The 25,582-nt window shown below is 41.8% G+C and overlaps 1 long non-coding RNA gene across 21 annotated transcripts in view; it reads right to left on the bottom strand.

The window, feature by feature from the left end:
• Positions 1 to 25,582, bottom strand: part of LOC137384865 (uncharacterized) — a 290,645-nt gene that overhangs the window by 27,860 nt on the left and 237,203 nt on the right. For 17 of the 21 annotated variants that reach the window (XR_010977693.1, XR_010977691.1, XR_010977692.1 and 14 more), the window contains one exon: positions 5,576 to 5,686. This is a non-coding gene — a long non-coding RNA (uncharacterized lncRNA). Of the gene's footprint in view, positions 1 to 5,561; positions 5,687 to 21,058; positions 21,278 to 25,582 lie in introns of all 21 variants that reach the window. The other 4 variants (XR_010977680.1, XR_010977694.1, XR_010977678.1 and 1 more) reach the window with 3 other exon arrangements.

The following is a 25,582-nucleotide window of genomic DNA, read 5'->3' as shown; positions in this document are numbered from 1 at the left end:
CACTGTAGTATCTGCTCAAGCCATCCATCCTTTGGTCACAAGTCGCCATTACAAACTGCATCATAGAAACATGATATAATAAACAAGTCTTCTCTCTGTTGAGCTTCCGTTGCCACATAAAACCATTACCTCGACTGTTGAAGCAGTAAACAAAGGTGTCATCTGTTTTCTAAGGACCCACATCGATCATGTGAACCAGTATAAACAGCCACAGGAGAGATTTTCTCCCCAAACCACCCTGCTTTACTTGAAAGCTTATTTACCTCTCACCATTTGACATGCGTCAGATGTTGTTTCTGTATCAATGATTTATCATTCATGAGCATGGCACCTCTGATCGTGGCACATTGACAGTAGCAAACTCTCAACCATACAACACTGCTAATTCATGACATTGGTCAAACGTAGCAGAGGAGCATGGAGGAAGATAAAAAAAGACAGACTTGCATTTACATAGCACCTTCCACAACCACAGGGCATCTCAAAGCACTCTACAGTCAATGAAGAACTGCTGAAGTGTAGTCACTGTTGTAATGTAGGAAACGCGGCAGCCAATTTGCACACAGCAAACTCCCACCAACAGCAATGTGATAAAGAACAGTTCTGTTTTTGTGACGTTGACTGAGGGATAAATATTGGCCAGGACACTGGGGAGAACTCCCGTACTCTTCTTTAAATAGTGCCATGGGATCTTGTACGTTCACCCGAGAGGGCAAACAAGGCCTTGGTTGAACATCTCATCCAAAAGACAATGCCTCCTACATGGCAACTCTCCCTCAGTACTGTGTCAGCCTATATTTTCCCTCAAGTCTCTGTAGTGAGACTTGAACCCACAACCTTCTGGCTCAGAGGCACGAGGGCTACCAACTGAGCCACGGCTAACACTGAAAATAGACCTGCAGAGCTGGAATTGGGAGATATAGAAGCATACACAGTGAACAAAATAACCATCACAATTGTTCAGCTCAGTAAAGTGAAAGCGTATCATCCAGAAGAAGAAAAAGCAAGGCCAGTATTTTATCCAGGTGATGGGGGTCTTGACCACTGGCAAAAATGCTAGCGAGAGCCCCGCGTCAACTCTTCTGGGTGAAGCCTGCAAGATCAAGTGCTAATTAGGCATTTAAGTGGACAGCAGCGGGCCTTCCTCCAGATCAACAACCCTGGCACTGGAAGTCGCGCCTGCTGCGATCTGCTGGTCAATCAGAGGCGGTGCCGGTGACTGCTGCCAGTGGAGCACTCACCTGAGGCCCTGAATCCAGGCCACAGGTAAGTCAGGGCTGGGGGGCTTTCACGGAGTGGGGATCGTGAGGATGGGAGGTCTGGAGCAAGGACAGGAGTGTACGCTCTCAGTGGGCCACCCTGTTTCCGATGCCAGGTCTCTTCTTCAGGCACCAAGCCCCTACTTATCAGATGAAACTATGCTGGGCATCAAAAAGCAACTGAAGATGCCAATTATGGTCCAAAGGAAACCTTTGAAGGTAATACTAACTGTTGGACACAAAACAGATCTGATAGCTACAGGTACAAGTCGGAGAACCAGATGGGGCACACCCATTCTGTAAACTTATCTCCTGGTGTTCACTCGGTTCTGCTGTGCATCCCTAATTTGCCAATGCCAGTGATGAATTTAACCACATCAGCATTCTGATGCTCCGTTTTACTGACAGTGTGAACCCATAACACTGGCAGCACAAATCCCTCCAGCTCTGAACATGGTCACTGGAGGAGACGCGAGTTACCCACTCCATAGCTGTTATGGCAAACAACAACTCATACTTAAACTCATTTTCATAGGTGGGAAGTTTATTTCTCAGCTTGCAACAAGGTTTGCTTGGCAACCTTCTGCTCATCAGGAAACACAAAGTGCTCTGTCTGTTCCCATGCCGTAATTGTATCTTCCTCTCAGTCAAATTATCAGATAGCAATGGTGTGAGAATACAGCCTTTGGCTTCTTTCCCTGCATGACATTACACTTACGTTTCGCACATCTTCAGCCTTACCAGCCAGGGCTCTTAATTACTGATCACTACTCAGTGACTTGTACTGGAAAAAACAGATATGAATGTGAAACTCGAATTGTGACCCAGAGCCCTGCTCTCATAATCCACAGAACTGTAGTTCAAATTGCACCATGGGCAGTTTAAATGGTGTCCCTAAAAAGAAAAAAATTGAAAATAAAAGCTACGTACCGGTGGAGAAAGAAAATATGACCATGAAGTTGTCGGATTGTTGCAAAAACCCAATGGTTTCAGCGATGTCCACTAGGGAAATAAGCCTGCCTTCCTTTACCTGTCAGCTGATATGTGACTCCAGTCCCAACCAATGTGATCAACACCTTAACTGCCCTCTGAATTGGTTGAGCAAGCAATTACAACACCATTGCAACTAGGGATGGGCAATAAATGTCAGCCTTGCCAGCAACACCCACCTCCCAAGAATAAATAATTTAAAAAGCTGGAAAAGAATCGGAGTACACTGTCATACCCTCCACGTGGCAACAACTTATCACAGTAATCTAGACTTTAACATAAAAATGGCCATGGGACACAGTACTGCTTGTACCCCAGCAGAGAGGATGGAAAGAGAGGAGGGAAGATGATTTACAAACATCATGACAAAATAGCATTTAGCAGCTTCACACATCAATAATGAAATACAGTAAGGGACAAAAGGACAAAGTGCTAGTTCTGTTCCGACCATATCCACTTTCACTTATTCAGTAAGAGTCTGCTCTCAAATTGAGTCAATCCCACAGAGCATTTATGTGGGATTAATCATGCAGCCTATAAATTGATCTATTTCATTTTCTATTCCAGCAACCAAAGCTATTAAAAATCTGGAAATGATTCATTCCACTGAAATCCACGACTGCTTTGATCATTACAAGGCAATTTAGATAGCTGCTTGTGAATGTATTCAACAAATTACAACTCAAGGCCACAAAGCCACGTGCCTCGCAAACACCAATATCAGACCCTTGAATCATCAGCCCACACGATGACTCGAGGTCAAAAATTTCTTTTCATCTATTCATTGGCGTTCCCAGTTCCAGGCTTATTTCCCGTTGGATCTCCGCAAAACTCCTTTCCCCTAAGTGAGTCACACATTCAGAGCTTTGACCTAAATCCTTGCTTATTCTTTATAATGGAATCCAGTTCTCCCTCCATCTCAGAGTCACACCTGTCAGACACAAACACTCAATTCATTAACTCAAGATTGGTGGGGTTTTTTTAAAAAGTTGCTTATAAGTAACTTGAATCATGTGCGGTTCTTGTAAGCTGCTACTTACAAAAAGGCTCAATCAATCAGGGTTGTGATAGGACAATTCACTGATATTCAGATAACATGCCATCATAATTCACTGTGAATTACAATTGCACATAATGAATGCTCAATAATCCAGTTACTTTTCTTAAGAATGTAAGCCTCTCTGTCCAAGTAAAAATAGATTGTTAGAATTCAGAAAGAGAAGTACTTTCTTAAAACACAAGACACACATCAGCTAGCTGCCACTGATATTACAGTCTCAACTATATTTTTAAAAAAGTGTAAAGTAGTGTAAAATGATGGTCTCAATTAAATTTTGTTTGCTCTTTTTGTAAAAATGCCTATTTTGGTACCTGTGGGAAGGCATTCTGGGTTGGCACTCCACCTGCTTGACCACATTACTGATGTCATCACCCTACATCCTTGAGTGGTGCTACAAAACACCAGAGGGAACATGACTTCAGACCGCCCCGGGAATTTTGCATCTCTACCCTACTTAGTGTAGTTTCCAAGGGTCTCCCCAACTTCAAAGCAGCTTGCAGGCAATCGAAAATCAAGGACTACAACCCCCACTGATTCCCCAACAAGGGCCACTGGAACTCAATATGGGTCCCCTGACCTGGAAGGATGCTACAGTGGAGTTACTGTCAGGGAGCATGTCCAAAAGCCTCCACAGGAGATAATGGGTTCCATGACTTCTGAACAGCCAGACCAGGTTAGGAACACAAATTTCTCAGCCAGGCACATTATTTCTTAAGACTAGATAGCTCAGCAGTGATGACTTCCAATGTGGGATGCACAAGGCTGCTGCTAGTAACACGACTGACTGAACTAGCAGGAAGGTCCAACATAATGGTGTGGATAGAGACAAAAGAATTGGTGACTTCACAAAATGGACAAACAAAATTCTGACGAGCACGTGATAAAATAGGTGTATCTTGAAATTTTAAACAATAAAGAAAACCTAGATTTCCCTAGCCCTTTTAGTCATTAGATCATACAATGAGGTCACCAGTTGAACAAAAGCCTTGCTCTTATTTTTGTGAGGAGTCTGTTTGAAGGCTCAGTTTCTTCAAAATTAAGCCTTCTATCTCTGTCTTCTGAAAGGTGCTTAATCAACCATCAGATCCTTGTGGTGCAAGAAAGCCGCCTCAGCTTCCTGCAGCCAAGACCCTGCTGCATTTTGATCCAGTTACTGTGCATAACCATAAATCCCAGTTGGACGGCTGCAGGATGTTGATTTGAATGGCTTTTTCCAAACTAAAGACCTGCATACACACACCCCCCCCATAAACTGAAGTGAGAAAAAAAAAATCAAAATGTAGATGCAGAAAGTAGGGCCGTTAATGAAGTGGAACTGTGAAGTTCTGCTACTTGTCCCAACTCTTGTACCTCTTCAGATCAGTTCTCCCATTTCTGATTCTCACACCCTCTCAGTCCAAATGATCAGATGTCCAAAGCCTTCGATTAGGACAGGTCAAAACGCTTTGAAACCTCTGAAGTTGGCTTGCTGCATTCTGAGTTCAAGGGCCGAAATTATCTTTGTTGCAGTCTGGCCACCACCGACGGATGAGAGTAGAAAAATGGGGTAAATTAAAGCGTCTTTCATCTCAAAAATTATTCTAATTTGAGATTATAAGTGGTTGAAAATCCGTGAGCTAAACTTTTACCTAAAAAATACGCATGACTAAATTTTACTGAAGTAAACATAAGTTATTAAATATCCCACCAGGTTATGTAAGTGATTGGTCTGAGGCAACTTTCCTACAGGGAAGTCATAGCCCTCAATTCAAGCCTTCTACCAGAGTGGGACACAAAATGATGTATGGAAAGCTTGTATGGCACCATCTTACGTGCATCCTTGTAGGGCTCTGACAGCAAGGCTTCCAGTCATATCACTTGCAGTGCAGCCTCTTCTGGCAGAGAAACAGTGCTGCTTCTAGCCTTGCCATTCCCCTGTATACCTTGCTCTGGCTCAAAAAGCAGCGCATTTTATCGTACCAGCCCAGTCAGTCAGTCGCGGCTTTAAAAAGGAATTCTCAGTCCCACTACCCGGAAGCTAAACGTAACGCTATTTCAGAATCATTGCAATAAAAGCAGCATCTTTCCCCACCTCGCTTTAGTACAAGTAGCTAATTTATGTTGGATCAAGATTAATGGTTTTTCACAAAGTGAGCATGCTAATGCCATTTCAAATCAGGACTCCCATACAGTAATACCTGCTGGTTTTAGACGATCTCCTATCTGGTTTCCAACACTGCCATAATTAATCTTCCACAGAAAGGTGAACAAACCTGGAGTCACTCACCCGCTCTTCATTTGTTAGCTACAAAGATTCTGGTCCAGTGCTCCACCACTCCCACTTTGGATTTGCCGATACAAGTTGCCCTTGGAGTTTCCATTCCTTGAACAGGACAGCCTATTGCAAAAAAAGGAATCAGAGGATTCACTAAGACAGACTGGAAAAAGTCCCCTCAAGATATTTACATTTTAACTCTTGCAGATCGTCATCAGTTCCAGGACAGAGAACCCCACAAGCCTGATTCAGCACTTTAAAAAAAAAATGAACTTCCTCAAACAGGAGAATTATCTTAACTTTGTGTCCGACAGCACAAACTGCAAAGTGCTCAGTGTGCATGGGTTTTACAGCACGCAGAAAAAACACAATATAGTCAATAGAACCATTACAATGTCCTAAATAATAGAGTGCACTGGCAGGAACCCTGGAGGGACTTCAACAAACAAAACTGTTATAATTTTGAAATACTAAAATATCTTTTGACTTGTCTGCTCGTTATTTTCCATATAGTTCCAAAAGAACTAAGCCATGCTGTTGCATACATCTTTTCTTATGACACTCAAAAATTCAAAGCAGTGATTTTCAAACTTTACTGGGCAGGGGGCCCCTTGCAAATACCAATAATCACCCGGGCGTCCCAAGGAAAATCTTGATGCACTTCACTTCTGAAACACTGCAACACTAACAGTTGCAGAAAACAGGTTTTATTAACTTGCAACAGAAAAACACAGGTATCCCCAGGTACTAAGATTTACAGTGCATGACATGGGTGAAAGGGAGATTTATGCACATCCATAAAGTGTAAGGTAAGTCGTGGCTGGTAAATTTTCAAACAAACACTGATGAAACCCTGCTTGATGCAGTAGTGACATACTTTGCTCTGATTGGATAGCTGTGGATCAGCTCCCAAGCCAATCCAAGGTCACAGCTGGTCACCTCCCTGTCACATAGATGGAACACCCTGGAGAGACTGAGATTGCACATGACCAGCCTCCATTGAGACAAGTAATTAGGAGAGCGAAGAGGGGGCATGAAAAAACACTGGCAGGCAAGATAAAGGAAAATCCCAATGTGTTTTATAAGCACATTAACAGCAAGAGGATAACCAGGGAAAGAGTAGGGCCCATTAGGGACCAAAGTGACAATGCGTGTGTGGAGCCGGAGGATGTAGGTGACGTTTTAAACGATTACTTTCCATCTGTGTTCACTATGGAGAAGGACGATGTAGGTGTAGAGATCAGGGAGGGGGATTGTGATATACTTGAACAAACTAGCATTGAAAAGGAAGAGGTTTCAGCAGGCTTAAAAGTGGAATAATCCCCAGGCCCAGATGAGATGTATCCCAGGCAAGGGAGGAGATTATAGGGGCTCTGACACAAATTTTCAAATCCTCTCTGGCCACAGGAGAGGTACCAGAGGACTGGAGGACAGCGAATGTGGTACCATTATTCAAGAAGGGTAGTAGGGAAAAACCAGATAATTACAGGCCGGTGAGTCTAACATCAGTGGTTGGGAAAATATTGGAAAAATTTCTGAGGGACCGGATTAATCTCCACTTGGAGAGGCAGGGACTAATCAAGGATAGTCAGCATGGCTTAGTCAGGAGGAAATCATGTCTAACAAACTGATTGAATTTTTCAAGGAGGTGACTAATTGTGCAGATGAAGGTAAAGCAGCTGATGTAGTCTACAAGGACTTCAGTAAGGCTTTTGATAAGGTCCTACATGGGAAATTGGTTAAGGTGGTAAGAGCCCATGGGATCCAGGGCAATTTGGATCCAAAATTGGCTTAGTGGCAGGAGGCAGAGGGTGATGGTCGAGGGTTGCTTTTGCGATTGGAAGCCTGTGACCAGTGGTGCACCGCAGGGATCGGGGCTGGGCCCCTTGCTGTTTGTAGTGTACATTAATGATTTGGACATGAATATAGGAAGTATGATCACTAAGTTGGTGGTGTCGTAAATAGTGAGGAGGAAAGCCTGAGATTACATGCTGATATAGATGGACTGGTAAGATGGGCAGAGCAGTGGCGGATGAAATTTAATCCTGAGAATATGAGGTGATGCATTTTGGGAGGACTAACAAGGCAAGGGAATATACAATGGATGATAGGACCCGAGGAAGTACAGAAGGTCAGAGGGACCCTGGTGTACTTGTCCACTGATCACTGAAGGCACATTAAGATAAGGTGGTTAGGAAGGCATATGGGATATGTGCCTTTATTAGCCGAGGCACAGAATATAAGAGCAGGGAGGTTATGATGGAGCTGTACAAAATGCTAGTTAGGCCACAGCTAGAGTACTGTGTACAGTTCTGGTCACCACACTATAGGAAGGATGTGATTGTACTGGAGAGGGTGCAGAGGAGATTCACCAGGATGTTGCCTGGGCTGGAGCATTTCAGCTGTGAAGAGAGACTGGATAGGCTAGGGTTGTTTTCCTTGGAGCAGAGAAGACTGAGGGGGGACCTGATTGAGGTATACAAAATTATGAGGGGCATAGATAGGAAGAAACTTTTTCCCTTAGCGGAGGTGTCAATAACCAGGGGGCATAGATTTAAGGTAAGGGGTGGGAGGTTTAAAGGGGTTTTGAGGAAAACTTTTTTCACCAAGAGGGTGATTGGAATCCGGAACACACTGCCTGAAGGGGTGGTAGAGGCAGAAAAAAAAAGGAACTATTCAATTTCTGAGAGATGAATGAAAGTTCTGTTCCCTTCTCTCATGTTTTATCAATCCCCCTTCTTGTTGGCACGGAGTCTCTCCAGAAGGGGAGTACTTGAAATGCCATAGCATACAAGGCTACGGGCCAAGTGCTGGAAAATGGGATTAGAATAGATAAGTGCTTGATGGCCAGCGTGGACGCAATGGGCAGAAGGGCCTGTTTCTGTGCTGTATAACTCTATGGCTGTATAACTAAGTCATTTGAATGTTAAACCTCTTTCCTTTCTATCCGTACCCCAAAGCTTTCATTCATCTTTGTTGGTATCCATCCAGCACTAATACACCAGATTCCTAAAATATGCACAGAATGCACAATGCTGCATAAACTAAACACGGTCCAAAGTGTCTGATAGCGCATCTGTAGCTGGTTGTTTACTGCAGTGGATGTAAAACTAATGGAAACTGTAATTTTAGTTCCAATTAGTCACACAAGCAAAATTCAACTCCTGGATCGAGCTCTCATTAGGCAGCATTGATATCTATGTGCAAAGTTTGTGAGGTACATCAACAGGTGTTACTCAGTTAAATCACATCATGTGCTGTCTTTTGTAAAGAAATTCAAAAAATGATTTTGCAAGTTAGAATCACCAGACTTACAATGCAAAAAAGCAAGGAATTATATAAGGTAGAACAGCTAGATTGGAAGAGATTGCGATGAGAAGAGATTGAGCCAAGATAAAATGGAACCAAAGATTGACAGGCAAAACTGTAACGGAACAATGGGTTATCTTTAAGGAAGAGATGCTTCAGGTACAGGCTAGGTACATTTGGGCGGCACAGTGGCGCAGTGGTTAGCACCGCAGCCTCACAGCTCCAGGGACCCGGGTTCGATTCCGGGTACTGCCTGTGTGGAGTTTGCAAGTTCTCCCTGTGTCTGCGTGGGTTTTCTCCGGGTGCTCCGGTTTCCTCCCACAAGCCAAAAGACTTGCAGGTTGATAATTTATAATGGCCAATTTACCTGTCACTAGGATAGGTAGGTGGGGATGTTTGGTAGGAATATGGGATTAGTGTAGGATTAGTATAAATGGGTGGTTGATGTTCGGCACAGACTCGGTGGGCCGAAGGGCCTGTTTCAGTGCTGTATCTCTAATCTAATCTAGTCAACAAGGACGAAAGGTAGAGAAACCAAAAAAGGCTCCTTGGATGAGGATGGAGATACAGAATATGAGATGAAACAAAAAAAAGTGGGTGTATGATGCATGTCAGGTGAATTCTTCAAGTGAGAGCCAGGCCAAACACACTAAGTTGAGAGGGAAGGTGAAGAGGAAAATAAGACAGGCAAAAAGAGAATAGAATGGCAGTCAACATAAAAGGGAAGCCAAAAATCTTCTACCAGCATGTAAATAGTAAGCAGGTACTAAGAGGTGGAGTGGGGCCTATTGGGGACAAAGAGGACAATATATGCTTCGGGGCACAGGGCAAGGCTAGAATACTTGAGTACTTTGTATCAGTGTTTACTAAGGAAGAGGAATCTGACAAAATATCAGTAGACGCGGAGAGAGCACAGGCAATGGACAGGGCACAAATTGATTGTGGTTGTTCTGGAAAGGCTAGCTATGCATAGGGCAGACAAGTCATCTGGTCTGAATGACCTGCATCCCAGTTTCCTAAAGGAAAGGGGGATGGAGATAGCAGAAGAGCTTGCCATAATCTTCCAATCTTCCTTAGATACATGGGAGGTACCAGAGGATTGGAGAGTGGTAAATGGACAGTTCTAGCAACTACAGGCCGGTTATTTGATCAGTAGTGGGTAAAGTTTTAGAAACAATAATCAGGGGGAGAAAGAAAAAAAATCACCATGCACTTGGAGAGGTATGACTTCATTAAGGATAAGCAGCACGGATTTGTAAAAGGTAGATCTTGCTTGGCTAATCTAATTGAAATTTTGATGCAGTAACAGAAGGCTGATGAAGGGGATGCAATGGATGTCGTCGATATGGATTTTAAGAAAACATTTGACAATTTACAACATAAAAGGCTAATTAACAAAATTAAGACTCATGGAATAGGAGAGTCAGTATCCAATTGGATAAAAAATTGGCTCAAGGACAAAAAACAGAAAGTTGTGATAAATGGTTGTTTTTTCCAGACTGGTGCTTGGTAGACAGTGGTGTTCCCCAAGGTTCAGTACTAGGACCAATACTTCGGATTTGCTTTATATAAATGATTTGGATCTTGGAATACAGAGTAGAATTTCAAAATTTGCCAATGATACCAAACGTGGAGGAGCAGCCAACTTTGAGGATGATGTGAACCACCTACAACAGGACATAGGTAGGCTAGCAGAATGGGCAGACAAGTAGCAGATTCAATTTAATATAGACGTGTGAGGTGATGCATTTTGGCAGAAGGGATAGGGCGAGACAATATACACTTAATGGCACAGTTCTAAAAAGAGTGTGCAGAAAAGGAGGGACATGGGGATGCATGTGCATCCATCTTTGTAGGTGGCAGAACATAATGAGAGAGTGGTTAGTAAGGCATATGGGATCTTGAGCTTCATAAGTAGAGGCATTGAATACAAAAGCAGGGAAGTTATGCTGAACCTTTATAAAGCTCTGGTTAGGTCCCAAGAAGAGTATTACGTCCTGTTCTGGTCACCACACTTCAGTAAAGGATGTGAGGGTCCTTGAGAGTGTGTGCAGAGGAGATTTATCAGAATGGCTCCAGGGATGGGGAATTTTAATTACAAAGTTAGGAATGAGAAGTTGGGGTTGTTGTCCCTGAAGCAAAGGAGATTGAGGGGAGATTTGATAGAGGTGTACAAGATTATGACAGACTTAGATAAGTTAGACAAGGAAAAGCTGTTCCTATTAGGATTAGGGGACACAGATGGAAGATTCTGGTCAAAAGGTGCAGGGGGAAAAGTAACAACTTTTTTTTTTTTTTTTAAACACAGCGCGGGGTAATGACCTGGAACTCGCTGCCCACGCGAGTGGTGGAAGTGGAAACGATCAATGATTTCAAAAGGAAATTGGATAGGCACTAGAAGGAAATAACCTTGCAGGGCTACGGGGATTGAGACTGATTGGATTGCTCCACGGAAAGCGGACATGGACGTGACTGGCCAAATGACCTTCTGTGATGATGTAAATGACTAACACACTAGGGCTAGCCGGCATTGATGCAGACCATCATTGGCTGATGTGGAACTGCTCTCTGGGAGGTGACAGGTCACAACGTAAACTGCAGTTAGCCACTCTACTCCCTCTTATCTCTCAACGGTTGACTGTCAACCCTGCTTGGTAAAATGCCTCAAGCTGATGCAGTCCATATGGTGGTGGGACCCCATCATTGCAGCACCATGACCACAAGGGCTGCAGCATTGCAAGGCAGTGCCCCACTACCACTTGCTTGGGGAAACTGTGCCAATCATGCCTGCAGACTGCACTGCTGCAAGTGACTGGGAATGATTTTATATACAATTTGTATTGTGAGACTATCCTCCACTCAATGCATTTTACTGGTGAGATAAGCCGGCTTTTAAGAGGAGACTTTGCTGTAGTTTTGGTCATCAGTTCTGCTTGCTGTAGTTCATAGCGACTCTTTTTAAAGTAGACTTTGCCGATTCAAGAGTTTGCAGTAAAATAGATGGTTTGCAATGAGTCCTGCTGTAAGGCCTGTCCCACCTCCAGCTCATGGGCAGACATAGTGGCGGCAATACTCACTTCATTTTTAAAAAGCTGCATACCCTTCCGAATTTGCTCTTTTTGCTAATGGAACAAAGTGGAAGAACCATAATTTCTGATGGTCTGATCTCCCTGAAGCACCGAAGTAGATGAGAAATGTGATATTAGTTATATCTGATGCAATTTGGAGGATTGACTCATTCCTTCTTCACTACTGTATTGCTAATCAAGAGCTGAACACACATATCCTGTACTGAAAAGTTTTTGTACCTCAGTACAAGGTTCAAGGTTCTAGGAAATGTGCATTACTATACGGATTCATTTTTACAATAAATGTCAAATTGGAATACGCAGATTAATCATAATCTGTAAGACACCATTCTCTTTTAGAGTAACACAACCCTTGTAATGTGCTGGGATTTTCCCTGCCTACTCAGATTCAGTTTTGCTACGTAAAATGTTGAGCACTCAAAGTTACATCCCTGCTGATGCTAATTATAGTGCTCATGTCACCTAGACAAATTCAAGTATAAAATGAGCGCAGTAACTAACTGCAAATTGTACTTGAATCAAACTCACATGCCCATGTTCTTTTAAATAATTACATTTCATCTCAAGCAATAAAGGAGGTGAGAACTATTTATGCAAATACCTATCAGATGATCTTGAGAGTTCAAATGTTAAGAGCTATTAACTCTCACCAAGTCTGGCTGCAAAGTCATCCTCAGAAAATGTGTACAATCAGACCCCTTGACTCCTTCCCACAAACAATGTAAAATGAGGGGGGAGTGGAAAAGTCCCTTAAAATACTACTAAAGAGGAAGGAAAGTCTAGTGGAAGTATTTTCGATTGAAGTACTCCTCCAGCTCTAACCAAAAAAGTACCATACCTACCACCAGTTTTGAAATGCTGCTATTGGCAGCTGTTTTGTTCCTCCTTAGCCGATTCCTTGATGTTACAGGACAGGTGTCACTGATAGCCATTCCACTCAAGACAATGATCAACGCTCAAATTTAAATTAACCATCAGTTGCCCGATCCCAGTAAGGCACATGACTGGAAGGGAGCTATTGCATACTGAAGTGTACAACTCTAGATCAGCACCCAGGCTAGCACAAAGTTCTGACCAGTCTTAAAAATGAAGCTACTCGAGGGTGCAGGTAACTCATCCTTGCAAAACATGTGTCACAGAACAGGAGGGAGAAGACAACTCAACATGGCAGATCTCCAGATCAGAAGTAAAACAATTTTTAACTGCTTCATGCTTCACTTCTAGTGTCAGGACTAATGAGGGGTTCAGAATGACATTCCTACAATTAAGTTCAGGTTAACTATTAACGCATTGGGGACGGGAATGGGGAAAAAGATGGCCATTCATTAATGGTCTGGATTCCTCTCATCATTCCAGCATAATAGTACCAGTGCAAATATTCTATGGGTTATACTGACCCTCATTATTCACAAGTGTATGTCATTTGAATAACACTCAATGTGACAACGTAGATAGAGCTATCAGAACAAGTAACCAGAGGGAGCCCAGCAATACTGCTTGTGCAATGCAATGAGACACTGCTGGATTTGAATTCCTATACCACGAGGACTGGCAATGCAAGTCCCAGGTTTCAGCCTTATTATCAAATGAAAGTATAGAGTGGACGTCAAATGCATCCCGCAAGGAATGGCATGAAAAAGGCAGCGGCAGGAGAATCTCACGTGTCTTCACAAAATTCGTCAGTCAGCTGAAGAATACAGACGGATTTTCCTGGCCAAGTACGGAGATATAATGTGGGGGTAGAATTGGAAAAGCAAATATTCCATAAGCATTTGTGAATACATCACATATACAATACCGATTATTGTTACCAATACATTGGTTACGCTCATTTCTACCTCTCACACCACATATAGATGGCCAAATAATACAGCTCCCATCACCATTTGGTGACAAGTTTACCCTGTGTTTATTTTTTTTTTAAAAAGGCACTGGGTATCAACACCCAGCTCAAGACGTGAACAAAACTTCAGCCTGTTCATAACTGTTTATACTATCTGTCCGTTATTAGTACATTTTAATGAAGAATTTACCCCCTATGTAACCTGGCACATCCCAGAATAAACCATCCCCTGGATTGGAACTCAATCCAAGAAACACAAAGGACAGTGTGCAAACTTGCAATGCCACCCAGTATATATTAAGTGAAAACAATTACACTGTTGTATTGCCAACAGGTTAACACACACCCTGCTTGCAAAGGGCAAATGAACTGTGTTTGCTGCAACAGAAAAAATCTTGCAAAGGGTTCAAACTGTCATTTCTACACTTATCACCCACCATAAAAAATTAGTTCAGGAGATATGGAGCAAATAAATCCCACATGAAAGTGGCAAAGTTTAATATCTTGAGCTCAAAAAGGCAATGGTCAAGGGAGCTATCAGTGTTGAATTCTTGTGATAAACTGGGAGTAGAGTATTGCCACGCCTTATGTTCAGCAAACAGCAATATAACCTTTGATCCATTGACAAATACTTATTTACCAACACCTGCCAATTCCCCACCACTGCTGTACTTTTGCATTTTGCGTTATGACTGTTATCAGTTCTGCGTTTCGAACAGATGTCACTGCCACAGTCTACAAGTGCAACCTTTTCCTGTCATTTCAGTTACACAGGTTATAATGAAACTCCATTCAATTAATGACTGCCAAAGCTTACAGGTGGAACTTACAATGGGAACCTGCACTGAGCAAAACATCAACTGAGACCAGCCAAGGGGGACTGTGGGGATTTGGTCATTCTCTAGCTCTTGAGACGACAGTGTTTTGAGATGATGTATTGAAAAGGTTAGTCTCGAGGCCAGAATCAGGAAGATGGTCACCATCATCCGAGGGCCTGAAAACAGCCAACCAATGGAATCAGGCAAAGAAGGTTAAGTATTCAAACCAGCTACAAAACTATGTCCTGAACCAAATAACCATGGAAGAAATATCCTGCAAAGGCTGCAATTGAGATTCCTGTCCTCACAGTATCTGATAGAAACCATTTTGTTTCCAGGGATTCAAAACATTCCAGAGATGCCAGAGCTATAAACAGAATCATAATTTCCATAACATTTGCCTAGCAAATCCCTTGTATTTAACTCAATGACGTAAGCCCAATTAAAGCAGCTGAGCACCAAGAACAAAGATACTCCTGAACACAGCTATAAATAATATAACACTCCAACTTCACTTCTTGTGCCACTATTCGAATAAGTAAAACAGTTACACCTTCTGCACATTTTCATTGCCAAAGTGAACCGCCAGACCCTACAAACAGCTCCTTCCTTATAACTTACTGCAGTATTAATATTAGAATAATTCACTGTGCCAGCTCCACCCTTGACACAAGCCAGTACACAACCAGATGGAACGTCCTTCCAAGATCTGAAGGCAAAGAGACGTGTGCAACACCAAGTGACAATCACACTTCCTGTTTGGCACCTTTCTTGTTCAAAGGGCAAAGGAGGGGCACCTACCTACGTACCATATGGTGCAACTTGCAGTCACAAATAAAAGCAGCTCAAGGTAACTGGACACTGCAAAAACGCTGCTGCACATTAAGTGTATTCTCGGTTATTAGTCTAGTCTCAAATCAATGTCTGTTAAGTTAAACAGTTTTTTTTTGTTTTTGCATGTTTTATTTAGGTTCTCATTTTAATTCCTGCATAACTCTTGTGCAGAAAATTGAGACAGAACGAACAACTTGCATTTATTTAGCACCTTTAACATCGTAAAATGTCCCAATATGCTTCAAAAACATGCTATCAAACAAAATTTGACACTGAGCTACTTGAGATATTAGGGCAGATAAGGGTCAAGGAGGTTTGTTTTGAGGAGCATTATGGAGGAAGAGAGGGGAGGGAGCAGTAAAGAACAGTGGACTGCATTCATCAATCGCTGACTAAACGCAACTGTCCAAATTAATACAACAGGTTTACAAATTGCCAGAGGATCAAAAAACTGCTACCCATAGATCCTGAAAAACAAAACACATCCCAGTCTAGATTTTTTTAAAACTCTCACGGTGTACAATGTTTACACAAGGCCCATTCCATAGAGAGTAACTGGACAAGAAACAAGAGGATTTTACAAAACTGATCATAATGAGTATGCCACTGGCTTGAAATTACACAGTGCAGCATCAGCATATCTAAATTTAATGTGCATGCTTGGAAATACTTTGTTCACTATTTTAACAGAGACATTAACACATGAAATTAGCAAACATGCTAATTTCACAAGGGTGTGCTAAAGTTGCACTGTAATGTCGCAGCTCATATTCAAGCTAACATGTAATATTAAACTTAACTTAATCAAAAGCTTAGGGACAAAGTGCAGGTGTCAGTCATGGCTCAATGGGTAGTACTCTTGCCTCTAAAATCAGAAGGTTGTGGGTTCAAGTCCCACTCCAGAGATTTGGGCATAAACATCTGGGCTGACATTCCAGTACAATACTGAGCACGTGCTGCATGTTCAAAGGTGTTGTCTTGGGGATGGGATGCTAAACTGAGGCCCTATTCACCTCTCAAGTGGATGTCAAAGATCCTATGGCACTATTTTGAGGAGCAGGGGAGTTATCCCCATTGTACTGGTCAATATTTATCGCTCAGTCAACGTAACTATAACAGATTAGATGCCATCCCTGGCTTCGCTGGTAGCATTCTTGCAGAAGGTTGTGCGTTCAAGTCCCACTCCCGGACTTGAACACAAAAAAGTCTCGGCCGCCACTCGATTGCAGTACTGAGGGAATACTGCACTGTTGGAGGTGTCGTCTTTCAGATGAGACGTTAAACCAAGGCACCATCTGCCCTCTCAGGTGGACATAAAGGATCCTTCGGTACTATTTCTAAGAGGACCAGGAACGTTATCCTGCATGTCCTGGCCAACACTTATCCTTCAATCAACATCACAAAAACAGATCATTTTATCATTATCACATTATTTGTTGGAGCTTGCTGTGCACAAATCGGCTGTTGCATTTCCTACTTAACAGTGACTTGAGATGTCCAGTGGTTGTGAAAGATGCTATCTAAATGCAAGTTTTTTTTTTCCATTTCAGTGTGCATCACTCTGAAATTGCCAAGTTAAAAAAAAACAGTTCTGTTACATGTGTTATCCTGGGGAGGGCAGCCCAGGAACAAATATTCCTACAGCCAAGTCACATGTAACGTTAATTTATGAACTGACCATGTCAAAGCAGCTTGGTTTTAACGAGATCTTGCAGTACGAGTAAACTGAAACCACTAATGTTCAGTCTCCCGTCTTTTTTTTTCTGATCACTGCTTCACTTTCCTGAGCCCTGCGGTCTTGGGTCTCAAGTTTCATTGAGTCAGTTTGCAAACTCCATCTGTTCCTGCTTGTAACAAGTGTGCCACTTCCAACAACCCACAAAATGATCTGCATTTCACAAATGAGGGGCAGCTGAGTCTGTGACTTCCCCAGCATGGCATGCACTAACTGCCAGCTTCCCTTTTTCATATTCTGCAGACACAAAAGCAATTTTTCCAACTACATGAATGAATGCATTCACATAAATTTCACTATGGGGCATTACCTCAATGTTCAAGAAACCTTCCAAAACACCTCCATTTAGCCACATAAACAGAAGTTGATATGACTATTTTTTATATATATATGTATACACAAATATATTATAACATATATATTTTATGAAATGCACTTAATTCACAATATAACTTTAATCCATAAAAAACTTGGATTCGTCACCCTGCATGTAATCTACTTATAAAAATTAAACTGGATCCATTTTGTTACTAGAATTTATAAATCTAACTTGAACATTACAGACAATTAGCACCATAGTTGCCCACTCCACTTAAACTTGCAAATGAACTCTAACTTTCCATAGGTCTGGTACAGTCAATGGTGGTACAATACTGGACCAAACTCTTAACTGTAGGCAAACTGAAAGGGGAGCCTGTGGCAAAAATCTTTCCTTATGTGATATCGCATGTAGCCTAGTTAGAAAAATACCAGCCCTTAGATGTTCGAGCGTCCCGACAGGTGGCTTCCTGACATGCTCACAACAGCACCTGCCAAAAAAGTATAACTACTTTGCTTTACATCACCCATGTTACAAATCTATTGTCACCGAGTTGGTCGGAGAGGAGACAAGCAGTTGTTTAAATGGTCATCGCATTAGCATCAACGGAACTGCTCGCTGAAGTTTACATCGCGATTTCAGTAATGTCAAGGAACACATTACAAAAGAAACAGTTTACCCCTCTTCAATCTTAATTCCAAATATTGGAAAATTCAAACATCAAGCTGTAAACTTTTGCTCTGCTGTTATTTACACTGTTTAGATATAATTATTGGGTAACTTTAAGCACAGTGAGCTTAAATCATTAAACTGTACTTTCGTTAACAGACCTAGGAGTATCATGCTGAATTGCCACACTTTTTTACACCTCCAAAAATCAGACAAATGTGGGGAGGGGGCAATGACCTGTAATTCTCTTGCCATTCTTCCTAATACCTGCTCCAACAGTGCATACAGGACACAGCGAGAACAACGTCTGCTTTAGGTGCATCCAACTGACATGCAATTACATTTCATGCAGAGGAGGATGAAAGCAACAATCCAAATTAGCGCCAAATCAAAAATCATAGCCACCAACCTTTGATTATTTCATCACATCCTTTCATACCCTTTAAAATAAAGTCCACATTCTGTTCACAGATTGGAAACTCTTGCAGTGTAGATTTGGTGCTGCCTGTTAAAAAAATTTTTTGCTAGTACATTTTGAAGCTACATAGCTACTACGCACTCTGGATTCCAACTTGTGAGGCAAAAAGCACCTACCTGCCCACAGCCTTCCGTCATTGCCACGTGCTAAAATGAAACCTGGAAATGAGCCATCTACCAACTCACTACTCCCCCTGCACCTTTCCCCACCCAACACTTCACTGAGCTGCTTTGCCGGATAATTCTGAATCCAAACTCAGTCAGAAGTATGAACATTGGCATTTAAGCCCAGCTCTCCAACTCCAGAGTGCTGCAACATATCTATGTTGCAAATCAAATTTTAACATGACATTAGCAACTCGGTTTAGTTTTAAATCAGCAAAAGGTATTAGATCAACAGTACCGCAAGCTGCATCCAAGCATATTGAAATACTTTCCGTTGTGATCTCCTACACTACATACCAAAGGGAGTTTATTTATTTAGAGATACAGCACTGAAACAGGCCCTTCGGCCCACCAAGTCTGTGCCGCCCAACAACCACCCATTTATACTAACCTGACAGTAATCCCATATTCCCTACCATCTACCTACACTAGGGGCAATTTACACCGTCCAATTTACCCATCACATGCAAGTCTTTGGCTGTGGGAGGAAACCGGAGCACCCGGCGAAAACCCACTCAGACACGGAGAACTTGCAAACTCCACACAGGCAGTACCCAGAATCGAACCCGGGTCCATGCAATCTCCACCAAAACCACTCATTTACTTCCTAGAACGAATATGGGAGCGGCCCAGGTACAGCTCTCTTCTCTACTCTGCCTGGTGAATAAGTGCCCGACTTCCACTTGCTGCTTCACAGCTATGACTACAATACAGCAAGTGAGGGACATGTAAATTTGTGACCTAGCAAACCACAAAAAAGCAATTTAAAACTTATCAACTCAGATCACAAGAGGACTCAAATCCATCCATTTGCTCTTTTTCCAAAAAAGATTCTTATACCCTCAAATAAATGTCTCAGCCACTTGAAAACGGAAGTCAATCTGTTTATTTCAGTACAGGCAGAAATTGATGCAAACACAGGCTGCTGCAGTAAAAAATAGCACAAAATGGGAAATGAACCCATTGCTGCAAAATGAAAATTACAGAATCATCCAATTGTTAAATCTCACTTGGTATAACTCACTCCATAATATGGAGCATATCGGAAAATTTCACATGTGCATGTCTTCAAGAATGAAATTGCACTTTTCAAATGCAACCATTTATTTCAGAAAAAACTGAATAAAAAAAAAAATCTAGGAAACAAACCTATAAAGGTTACGAAAGGCATTTTAATTTCTCTAACTGTAAAACTTAACACATCGCAAGCAACTATTGAAAGATTTCTAGGAAACAGTTTACTGAATGCCCCTCCAATGCAGTGATTTTTATTTTTAAACTGAGAACAAATGCCACTCCTACGCATGGTCAATGCGTGGTAACTATGTACTTCAGTCCATTACTCAAGGGTAGTCAATGGTGGTAAACGGTGCCAGATCAAAAGGAAGTTAACTGCTCAGTCAGTTCCACTTTCACATTTCTCCCACCAAGCTGTGAAGTTACAACAAAGCGTTGCTGCAAGTAAACTTCAGCAACTCCTTCCCAATTTGTTTCTATTTCAAGTTTTCAGATGTTTGTTTTTGGCTGAAGCGAGCCTTCAGGTTTTGACCTCCTCGCCCGATTAGTTGAGCACTTAATCATGTGCTCAAGAAAGCGCCCACTGAGGGTTTGTGTGCAACTCAAACACACACACATACCATTCATTGTTTTTTTTTTATTAGGTTGTGGATTCTGGCAGCATGCAACTTTTGTACAGCAGGACATAAAATGTACGAGGAATCTTCACTACTCCCCTTCCCTTCCTGCTACCAAAATAATTTATTTTAAATAGGAAATAAACCCTTTAACTTTGTCCCTCCTGAAAAAGCTTATTTTCAACATTCTGAAAGACAAGGCTACATATTTAAACAGAAAGACAAAAATCTGATTTCCTAAATTTTCATGAAACTCCATGCCTCGTATAATTTTGCAGCCACAGAATTAAACACGCAGTTCAAAAATAAAGTTGCAACAGTTTACAGTAAACTAATCAACACTGCTGGCAACGCTACAGCACGGTGTATCCAATTCAAACAAACAGACATGTAGAGAGCTGCCATCCATTTGGAGAGTTATGCTGTCTACAAGCTAAACTTAATTAAAAAGAACCTTGCTGTAATGCGATCATGCAGAACTTGCCATAGACCATTTGCTCAATAAGTTTTTAAAAAAACCTTTAAAAATAAAACTGAGCTATAAAGTAAGGTGCCAAACCAGAATGCAGAAAAGAAACACTTATAGAGCATGGGCGCACTTACCCTATTGTTTCCAGTGTTCAACTCCACTGTTCCAGTGAGCAGTTTAATTCACAAGGAACACGCGAGTATCAGAGTTTGGCTGTTCTGATGTTTCTATGGTCCTGCTCTTCTTATGAATGAAAGAGAACTATGACTCATCCTTTTCCTCACTTTATGTAGCTGCATGACAAATCCTATTGCTTTCACATATTCCCTCTGAGCTCTTAGTTCACCACACACCTAAAAAAAAATTCAAAGTTGATTTGATGCATCTTTATATAAGCCCCAACCCTTCAACAGAACATTCTGACAAAAGCGGACACGATGAGTAACTGTAGTCGAACATGAAACTAAATGAAATGATTGTATTGCAGCCGAGTCATCACCATACTGTATATTGCACAATCTGAATGCCTCGTGGTTGAAACAAACCTTGCCAAAAAGTTCTGGAAAGATAAACAACCAGTTTGCTCAATTTATCAGCAGGATAAATGTGCAATTACTGACATAAGGAATTCCCTTAGAAAAGAGGAGGAAAAACACCATGGTTTGCAAATATACACTCTACAAGGAAATTAACACTAATGTCCCGTGATCTACTGCCAGGTGATAGAATCCAACAAAGCAGTTAAGCAAAATGAAAGAGCACTAAAACATCCACACCTTAAATACAACAGGGCTATTAACTCAAAGATTCCTGGCCAATTACTTCTCATAACCCAGTCATTACCTGTGCATCACTTTAATGAAATTACTATACCTCATGGCTTCAACTTTGCTTGTTCTTCAAAGCCTGTGATGACACAGTTGTTCAACTCTCCTGGTTAATTCTGGTATGTCATTCCAAAGCTTCCTCTTTCTAACACATGAAATATTAAAAGCTACGTATTTTGTTTTCAAAACCTAATCACAGTTAATTGCTTAGCTCATTTTTGTACCTTAAGCTGTCTCCCCTCCTCTCCTGAAGGTGCTCACTTGCACTTGGGCACTGTTCCATATGTCCTGCAATGGTCTGGTACTTTGTCATTGGGAGTTGTTGCATAGACAGTACATGTTGGCTTGTTATTCGACCATAACCGCCATCGTTCAGGCTGATCTCTCAGGTGTCCAAAATCTATGCGTTCTAGCTGGAGTCACTGGATTGCAATCTACAGCTGACTTTCTTTACGTCAGCCCAGGTGCTGGAGTGCTCCATTACCATTCCTGCTGTCGTCATCTAACTCAGCAAACACTGGAAACGAAACCTGGGACACTCCTGGTTTATGTGCCTCATTTCCACAATCAGTAGTGCATTTATCAAATAAACCAATATGGCAGCATTTTCAGCTTTTAATAGATTGGCAAGGAGAATGGGAGGCAAATATTTGCTTTCATATCAGTGCGCTAATTCTACGCAAATACTCAAAAGATACTTTGAGTGCTGTTTCTCTAATAGGAACTCATGGAATTTAATTTCCCTTGTTCTTCTAAAGCTTCAGACTTAATGCTCCTGTCACATTTGCCTCATTTTCTGTTGTCTATATTAAAACTACACTGTAATTACCACTAATCACTTGCAACAGATTGAACCTTTTCTTTGAAACAAAGAATAAGCTTTTCACGACTGGACAGCACAGCGGGTTAGGAGATGCTCCTTTCACGCTAAAACCTAGGTCCAAATCCAGCCTAGATTGAAGGATTGAAAGACTCCTTTCTCCACTTGTTGTAAAGGTCCTTTGTGTGATGGCACTGAACAGTTACACAGCAATGCCTCCTAAGAGTCGCAATGCAAAATAGTCAACATTTAGCATTAACTGGTACTCAGCCCACAGCAATGTCTGATGTGGGAAGAGAAACTTCACACTGGCACAATAATGGGAGATATTCTACAATTGGGATTAAAGCTCACTGATGTATCACACAAACGGGAGTTGGCTCAGGAGGTGTTTTCATGCCAAAATGAATGACAAAAGTGGGTCAAGCATTAATTTCCCAATCCTAAAGAGCCTCACCACCTTAATAAGCACATGAAGATGAGGAAAACATTTAGCAAATTTGCACCATATTGCTTGGGATCTGAAATAGCAATTTAGTCTGGTCAAAATATAAAAACTGCTCAGGATGCACAAGGGTGAATAAAAACAGGTGCAGCATGTACCAACCTTTGGTGCAATGATGCCTTGACCACCTGAAAGTATTGCTGGCTCAATTCAAATATGCAGAGCAGAGTCCTGTATCTGTTTTTTTTTAATTATTCACTCATGGGATGTGCACATTGCGGGCAAGGCCAGCATTTGTTGCCCATTCCTAATTGCCCTTTAGGTGGTGAGCTGCCTTCCTGAACTGCTGCAGTTTATGTGGGGTCGGTATATCCACAGTGCTAATCTGGCAAAAGTTCCAAGATTTTGACCCAGTGACAGTGAAGGAATGGTGAAATATTTCCAAGACAGGATGGTGTGGGGCTTGGAGGGGAACTTGCAGGTGGTGGTGTTTCTGTATGTCTGCTGCCTTTATCCTTCTAGGTGGTAGAGTTGCTGGTTTGGAAGGTGCTGTCAAAGGAGGCTTGGCGAGTTGCTGCAGCACATCTTGTAGATGTGCGCCAGTGGTGGAGAGAGTGAAATTTGAAGGGGGCAATTGGGGTGCCGGTCAAGTGGGCTGCTTTGTCCTGGATGGCATCAAGCGTCTTGTGTGGTTGGAGCTGCACCCATCCAGGCAAGCGGAAAGTAGTCCATCACAACTGTTCCTGGACCCTTCTGCCGTAATGAGCAGAAACTTGTCAGAACTTGAACTGCGCAAGTCTCTCTCGAATCTCCAGCAGTCCAACAAATGGCGTTTACTGCTGGACAAACAATAATTTAAGTTTTTATAACTCAAATGAAAACGAGAAGCCAGAAGGAACAAGTTAAATGCCCAGGTGCAGAGCTTAGTGTGGTGGGAGTTGAAATTAGAAATATGGGCAGATAGGCTGGTATGCCCCATTCAACAAACTGGATCCATTAAGCTTTGCACCTTTCCAATCTGTGCTCGTCATGCAAAGCTCTACATTAGGAATTCTAAGTTTTCCCCAATTCTAATTAGTGTCTTCAGTTCCTGGACATCAAATGCTCTGTACGTTAGACTGCATTGGGCAGGGAGATGGAGAAGAGAGGTTTCTTAAAAGTTGAGTTGCTTAATTTTACAGAAAGTTGCTCTACTTCAGAGTATACAGCGAGTGGAAGTTTTCCAGCCTTGAATCATAAAGCAAATTATAGACAAATGTTCCACAACTATTGACATAAGGTACCAACCAACATGAACAAATATCACCAATACACATCAAAACATGCACTTCACACAGTGACTCAGGGCATTAGTATTTATTATAAGGTTATACAATTCAAGAAATTCTTGTCGTGCCTGATGCGTCTTTGAAAACATCAGCTATGAGCCTGGAAAATTGATTCAACCTCTAGGTTCTGTAAGAGTTCACAGGCAGTAGCAGCAGGAACAGTTCAAACAGTGGTAACAATGCTTTTCAGATATCCCCACAACTGGTAACTTTCACCTCTCCTGTCAAACATTCATTGAATGAATTAGGCAAGGAATTTGAAAGGAGGGGAAATAAATTTAAATGGAAAGCAAACAGTGGCATGTTTCGACACAATTTGAAAATAAAACCATGCAAATTTGGATGAATAGTTTGAGATAGCAATATATACATAGATTTTGGAACTAAATGAGGAATAAGAGGGAGGTAGAGAAATTTCCAAAAAAATGAGAATAATGGCCGTGGCAGAGTAGTCACAGTGCACAAATCTCACCAAGAAACTCAGTAAAGAAACAGTCTGTCCTACATCATATTCACAGCTTCTTTTCTTTAAACCTTTAAGTCTAATCGCCACTGGTCCAATGGAACGAAAAGCACAAGAGCCACTGTGCCTAGTTCGTAGATATGATGTGTGTTCTTCTGACACTGTACAAGTGGGTCTGTACAATGTTGGGGAGAGGAAAAGGAGGGAGAAAGGGCTGGAGACATGAAACAAAATATCAACAACTTGCATTCATATAGCACCATTAGCAGAATATCCAATGCACTTCACAGGAGTATTGCAAAACAAAATATGACATCAAGCCACAGAGCTAGAAAGGCAGATGATCAAAAGCTTGGTCAAAGAGATAGGTTTAAAGGAGAAAAGTGAAAGAGAGAGGCTTAGGGAGGGAATTCCAGAGCTTAGAGTCCTTGCAGATGAAGGCACAACCGCTAATGATGGAGCGGAGGCCAGAAGTAGATGACAGCAGATATGAGGGTTGTGGGGCTGGAGGAGATTACAGAAATAGGGAAATGTTACATTAGATCCTTCTTCATAGGCTTAATGGGAAATATGTACAAATAACATGAGGCTGTAAACAGAGAATTTAAGACTAGAGAACCTTTCACAACCTCAAAATGTTCCCAAGCACTCTAGAGCAATGAAATACCTTTGAAACAGTCACTTTTGTAACGTAGGTAACTCGAATTACAAAAAGTATCTAACCTGTCCGTTCCACACAAGTAAATTAACAAAGTATTTAGAAAAGGATCCCAAG

This window comes from Heterodontus francisci, chromosome 27, assembly GCF_036365525.1.
Source record: "Heterodontus francisci isolate sHetFra1 chromosome 27, sHetFra1.hap1, whole genome shotgun sequence".
NCBI lineage: Eukaryota > Metazoa > Chordata > Chondrichthyes > Heterodontiformes > Heterodontidae > Heterodontus > Heterodontus francisci.
This window is presented reverse-complemented; position numbering and strand designations above follow the sequence as displayed.